The sequence below is a fragment of the Athene cunicularia genome, assembly GCF_003259725.1.
Source record: "Athene cunicularia isolate RWA chromosome 1 unlocalized genomic scaffold, athCun1 chr1_part2, whole genome shotgun sequence".
Taxonomy (NCBI): domain Eukaryota; kingdom Metazoa; phylum Chordata; class Aves; order Strigiformes; family Strigidae; genus Athene; species Athene cunicularia.
The window spans coordinates 16,289,357-16,296,235 of record NW_020799092.1 but is presented as its reverse complement, the minus strand read 5'-3'; the positions used below and the strand labels follow the sequence as shown (position 1 = coordinate 16,296,235).

Here is a 6,879-nt window from a genome sequence, read left to right as displayed (position 1 = left end):
TTTTTTTTTTTCCCTCCTGTTGCAGGTCAGTTGGCATTTTAATGTGTATTATTAAAGTGACTTAGAAAGCTGAACATGGAACAATTTGCCTACATCGACGCATACGTGGGAGCATCCCCACCCCACCCCGCCACGGAGCTCTGCTGCCCTAAGCACCCCGGGGGTGCAGTGAAATGCCAGGGAGGAAAAGCAGTTTCCTTTCAGAGGGCCATGCTTCGATACCAGTACATCAGTTATCCTGAGATTCCCTGAGCCTTCCAAGGGTGAATTACCTGGTGTTACCCTCTTGAAGAGAAATACATATCGAGGGCCAAAGCCATTGCCTTGGGCCATGAAAACAATACCGTGTGACTCTGAGTCACTCTGTGTGTGACACCCCTGAGGCATTTCAGCTGATCTTTCCCTTTCCCTCTGTTCATGTGGATACAGTATGGGTTTGTGGATACAGTATGGGTTTATGCAAACACTTAAAACTATCTAAGATGAAAAGGACAGCAAAAGCACACACCCCTAAACAACTTGGTAAACTGCATTGGAGTCTCTTCTGACTGCAGATATTTCTGTTCTTTTGCCGTAAGTCTGTTTAACTCCGTGTCTGTGTGTTCAATGGCCTCTCTATTTTTGTACAAGCGCTGTCATCTGGATACAGTCCCACTTGATTGTTCACACTGCAAACGTGTCCATTGGGTGGAAAGAAATTGCTGTTTTTTCCTTTTTAAAATTGTCTGCTTGATTCTACAAGAGAACAGACTACCTGCTTTTGTAGCCTAAATATGTATGTAGCTAAGTATGTTATGCTTTTCATTTCTTGCAAATAAATATTTTCTGTAGAAAAAGCAAGTACAACTTGTTTGCTTTCCTGATGATTGGAAAAGGTCTGGTCCCTTGGCTTTCCCAAGTCCAGCGCTGTGTGCAATGTGTCTGTCTTCAGCACGCAGAACCCTGGTCGTTTAGCACATTGCTAGACAGAGAAGGTTAAAAGCAACAGTGGGGAGTTTAGCTGAAGCTGGCTGCCCCTTCCATTTTTTGAGATTAGTGGAGAATTACATCTGTCAATAATGGGTGGCAATTAGGTGAAGGCTGATGGCATTTAATAATGATAATGGCACTTGAGTGCAACTATGCTATACAGCCCCATTAATATTAAATTCTCTGTAAAAGTGAGATCCAGGAGGGCTGACGCTCAAGGGGACACTACCTTCAGCCTAGTGATACCACTATGCTAGAGCATGCTGGAGCCTCATTGCTATGGGCCACATCCCCTCTGGAAGGTGAGGCCTTTCCCGGCATTGACTTCACACTGGGCAACGAATTGCTGAAACCAAATGAATTCTTAAAAGAACTCTTTCTGCTTTGGCTTTTAGGGGTTGGGTCCTTTGCTGCCCTCAGCTCCTTCCCTTACCCTTACCCCTGAGATAGCTGAAGCAGTTGCTGTTTGCCTGTGCAAATAGTCAATATTATGTCCCGCAGCCCAGAAGTATCATCCAGCCAGGGGACAGAGTTGACCTTTTGCTATTTTGAATAGACATGGAAAAGACAATACCTAATTTCTTCCAGTTTGGGGATCCTGTTGTGTCTTTGCTGGCCATCCAGGGAACTTGGCAATGGATGGCCTAGTGCAGACATGAAAATTACCCTGTGCAGAGCTGGCTTCACAAATGGTGTAGTTGTTTGATTTACGCCAGTTTTCTACTAGAAGAGGGACCTCATATGTGAGTACCATGCATCCATATAATAGCAACCAAGAGCTTACCTCGGCAGGAGGTACTAGTGATGGAAGTAATAGTTCCAGCTTTACTGAACTGAAAACGGGAGTATGACAGATGGCTTTGGTGTGCCTTCTTTTAAAGGCCTCTTAAAGAATGCTGATTTAGAGGTATGGGAGGGCAGTGTACCATGAAAAGCAGAACACCCTGGCCTGCACTAAATTTGTGGCTGATGTGGATTTTCAGAAATGCCTTGGTTTGGGGCTAAAGAAGTTAAAATAGCAAAAGAAATTGGCAGCAAAGGGGAAAAAAAAAAAAAAGCTCTCCTAAGGTCTACCCTGGTGCTTTTAACCCAAGGATTGTCTTTGCTGCCCACACCATTCACTATCACAAGAAAAGGAAATTGGAAGGAGAGGTTTATTTTTTGCCTACCCAGTCTTTTTTGGTCTGTCCCATTGCACATGCAGTCTGTGTGCAGTGCTGTAACAGAACAGCTCTCCCAAGTGGAGCCCACTTTCAGCACCAGAACATACAATCTAACCCCACCTTGGTCTCAGCAGATGCCAAAGCAGCTGTTTCTCACAAAATTTGGTCCCTGTGCCTGAATGAAGGTCTGTGGTGCTGCTTCTTGGAAGGTGGGGGGAAAAGGGCTTTGCTTTGTCCTTGAAGTTCTGCTTCCTGCTCCTTTGCACTCACTGTTTCAGAGGTACTGCAGCTGCCATCTTTCTCCTGCTGCTGGGTGCCCATTGCTTTCTGAACAGGCAATTTCATTTGCCAGAACTATTGATTCAGGGCACTTGTTAACAGCATCAAGCCATACATAACATTTTTAGAGGAAAATCATTAGTCTGTGACTGATTGGGGAAGTTACTCTTGGCTTGGTTTTAGCTGAGCTCAGTTCTTCTGAGCATACCAAACACTGACTGGTGATTAACAATTGGTTAAGAATCTCCTCGGGTCTCACTATTACCCTTAAAGCATTGTACAGCAGGCAGTGCTGCAGGGAGTCTGTTATTAAAAAAGAAACCCACATACAATGGAGAAATGCTGGGTGATGAGCTGTCAGCCTTGCTACCTATCACTCTCCAGTACATGCTGTTCTTTGAAAAGCATGTTGCTGTTTGAATTCAAGGCTAAATTTCTATACTAATTTCTCAGGCTGATTCCCATTGCTGGGCAGGAGGAAGGGTGTCCAAATGCAGTTTGCAGTGCCCCTCACAACATGGTGTGGGTAGTAAATCTTCATCCTTTGCTGTTAGGTATATATATATATATGTTAGCTATAAATAAAATTATTCTGCACGAACCATGTCCTGTAGAGGAAGAGCACTGGATAAGGGCTGAGGAAGTGAGCTTCTGGGTCTAGTCCTGCTCATGGCATGCCAGTGAATTTGGTTGACCCTTCTCCGTGGCTTCCTCCTCTCTGTAAAGCATGTTGAGATTAAGTAAAGCAAGGTGATGCAAAGGAGGTAGTAATTAGAAACAAAAGCATGTTTCACTTTGTGTTGAATGAATAATGCTTGTGTGTCTTGTTTCCCTCCAGTTTATGCTTCAAAAAGTGATTGATTTGATTTCTCATTTTCTTGGCGCTGCCTCCTGTGGGCTTCAGATGGTCCCCACAGAAGCCAGGAATGACTTGTTTAACTTTTTATAAATAAATTAATCTTAAGTTGTGTTTATACAAGTTCTACATGTTGCTATAAAATTACTTTTTTGTGTATCTTGAGTAAGGAGGAAATTACAAGTTCTGTCCCTTATTTCTGCTGAGATACAGCTGAGGAAAGACAACCGCTGTAGAGTAAGTCCATGTCTGTTGGGTTGTCTCACTTCTGCTGTCTAAAGAAATGTTTAGGTTCTGGTTAGTCTTGTTGGTTTGGGTTTTTTTTAAACCTATTCGGAAAAAAAACCTGATCTGTGGCATTTGTGAAGGTGCAGCACCCAAGCACTTCCAAGCCAAGATCAGGTCCTCATTGTCACCACCACTGAACACCTTTGCAACAGGAATTTCTAGCTACAGCAGCCTAAATGCAGAAAGGGGTGCAATGCTGCAAAATAACTGAAAAATGTTTAAAAAAATAGTATGTAGCAGAAAGCAGTAGCTTGCCAGAGAGCTAATTGGAGCCAGCACTGGCAGAGATGCAGGTTGAAGCTGCTTTGCCCAGTGGGGCGATCTGCTGAGGTCAGGGCAGGTCATTCCATGATAAGCCTCAGCATCCCTCAGTTACCCAATGGATAAGCAGTGCTCCACTTGAACTTCAAATGCTGACCAAAAGTGAATGTTTTTATGGGCATATCTGTCAGCACTGGATCTGGGAAGGAAAGCTGGCTTCAGGTTCAGACATGCTTTAAAAAAATAAAATTTGGGGGATGTAAATATTTATACACATGTGTGTATAAATGTAAGTATTTTTTTGTGTGTTTTCCTGGAGGGTGAATGCTGAGGGTTATCTTGAAGTTGAATCTGTATGACCTTAAGAAATATGGAGCATTTGAAGTAGACTGACTTCTCACTGTCTAGTCTGGCACACCAAACAAATAAGGTTGCCTCACCCCTTTTTTTCCCACTCCCCTATTTGATATATCCACCTCTTTTCCATTAGGAATAGGATTTTCTGTCCCTCCCACTCTAAATAAAACTTAGCGCAGCACGCACAGGCTGTGCACACTGGAGTGTTCAGAATGGGATTTAACAGGCATGTGAGTAATGGAATAAACCTCCTTCCCTTGGCTTTACTCCAAAAGGCTGAATTCCCTCTGTTCTCCTCATTTCCTCTTTCATTCCCACCATCCACCCTGCTATTATGGCGAGAAGTTTCCACCCAGGAGAAAGAGCTCCCCACCTGCTGAAGCTTGTCATCTCTCCCAGGTGAGCAGGGGAGTCACCGAGGAGTGATGCGAGGTGCTCCTCTTAACCCGACGACAGCCCAGTCCTTGGCATTAAGAAATGAGATCCCAGCCGTGGGAATTCAGGCTTTTGCCAGCACAGTGATCCCAGATACTGTCAAAATCTGCTAAAAATCTATTTCTGTGCTCATCCTTTCCCTCCTGATGCAGCAGTATGTGTCTGCAGCCACATCTTCGAGCAAACGTGATGCTCTGATGAAGTTTCTGCTGTTGCTGCCTTTCTCAAACCACGGGAATTGACAGCTATGCCGCAGGTGTAATTGTGTAAGCAGGGCTTTCCTTCACGAGCCTCAGATTCTGTCATAATTGCTTATATTCAGACAAAGGCATAGGAAGTCATTTTAGCACTTCATGTTGCAAATGAGTCACGCAAATTGCAGCAGTCAGAGGAAAAACAGGTAATCCCAGAGCACAGTGTAAATGTGGTCATGTGGGCAAAATGGTTACTGTCAAGCAGGAGCTACAATAGGCTTTATGCTGGAGGAGGAGGCCGTGGCTCAGTGGTGTGGATGTTCGCTGGAGGTGGGGGTAGGAAATTCTCATTAGTTGTTAGGCTTTGCTCCAGATGCTCTGGGGGAGGTGGATTGGTTTGCTGGGGCACAGGCCTCAGCGCTGTTCTTATGCAGACCAAAGGCTAAAAGAGTAAAACTGTGGGATGATGCATACTGTTCTGCTCTCCAAGTGCAAAATTAATTTGCAATTATTTTTTTGTAGATGCCATTGGCATTTTCTCATAGCAACAGACCATACGGTTTCCACCAACAACAAAACTTCGAAGATACCATTGGTGAGAGAGGGGCTTATAGCACTGCTCCCCATTCTCAAAGCTGGCTGTTGGGCTAGGTCTGAACTGGTCTGTGACAGTTCCTCCTCAAAATGGCTGTTTATTTCTGCAAAAAATAGTTGTCACATGCTCTTAAATTGGACACTTTCACTAGCAACATTGGCTACTGATTTCCATGGAAGTTCAGCTGAAGACTTTCCAGCTGAGGCCCCAGGTCTCCATGGAAAAGGCATCAGTGGTTTCTGTAGAGCTCCATGGTGGTTTGCAGATCTCTGCATGCAGCTCAGAGCAGGATCCAGACCTTCTTTTAGCAGTTCTGCATAAGAGATTTAGTTTTGCTTCTAATAAGCCATGGCTTAATTGTGCTTTCTTCTGTGTGCTTCATTAGTAGCTAAAGTATCCTGAGGTTTGGGGGAGAATATTTATATTTTGGGGGAAGCGTATGTGCATGTAGATAATATCTGCATTGTTGATGCATAGGGATATAATATATTTTGAAAGTTGGTTAAACTTTTAAATGCTTCAACTGCAATAAAAAGATCCACTTTTCATCACCCTTCTCTACTGCCAACAAGGGAGAGGGAAACATTAATTGGCTGGCTTGGAGAGCCTGTCATTGCTGAAGCCGAGGCAAAAGATGTATACACAATATGTGCTAAGTATGGAGAAGCTGAATCTTTAAATAGGGTTGAAGAAGGAGCCAGAATCAGGTATAAAGAACCTCTTGACTGTTGTAAGTCTGACGGATGCCCAAGATTTTGCAGCAGTTGCACACTGGTGCATATGGGCTGCGGGTAAATGCTGTTACCTCCTGGACTTTCCATCACGCCACCAGCTGTGTTGTGGCACCAGGATCATGAAGAAGGGGCAAGGCCACCCAGGGACGTCGTCCGTGGAGAACAGGGGGTACTGAAGTCTGTTCCTGTAGGGTTTCCCTTCTCTGTAGGGTGTCATTGTTCGTCCTTCTCTTTTTTTCTTAGATCTTTCTATTTTGGACTGAATTTCCTTGGAGAAGTTCTGGATGCAGAAAATAAAGCACTGGCTGCCCGTAATTCCTGCTATAATTTCTGCATAGTCCCAGACCTTGACCTTTCCTGTACTTTTTAATCTTGTCACTGTCGGCTGATGTGCTTAACTATCCCCACGCTGACGCCTCCCTGGAAAGTTTTTCCTCAGCCTCCCCCAGTGAACGAAAGGCAGAAATGGGGAACAAGGCAGGAGGACAATTAATTTTCCTCGGGGGCACCGTGATGCTGGTGTCAAAAGATTTCTCTGCGGCGCTGGGTGCTTTGGTTCCGAGCGTACTGAATGGAGGTCGCCCGGGAAAATCATTCGGAGGGGATGATCCCGGTAGGGGCACGGGCTGTAGGAAGGAGGGGGCACCGCTGGGCGCTCGGGGGCGCTCGGGCCGGGTTGTGATCGTGACGCCGGAGGGCGCCGGGCACGGTCGAGGCCGGGACCTGATCCGGCAGCGCCGGGTGGCTG

At 45.2% G+C, this 6,879-nt stretch overlaps 1 long non-coding RNA gene across 1 annotated transcript in view; it reads right to left on the bottom strand.

Annotated features, from left to right (window-relative positions):
* Positions 1–834, bottom strand: part of LOC113490264 — a 1,344-nt gene extending 510 nt beyond the window's left edge. Inside the window, exon 1 of the long non-coding RNA XR_003400190.1 lies at positions 135–834. This is a non-coding gene — a long non-coding RNA (uncharacterized LOC113490264). The remainder of the gene's footprint in view (positions 1–134) is intronic.
* Positions 835–6,879: the final 6,045 nt, after the last annotated feature.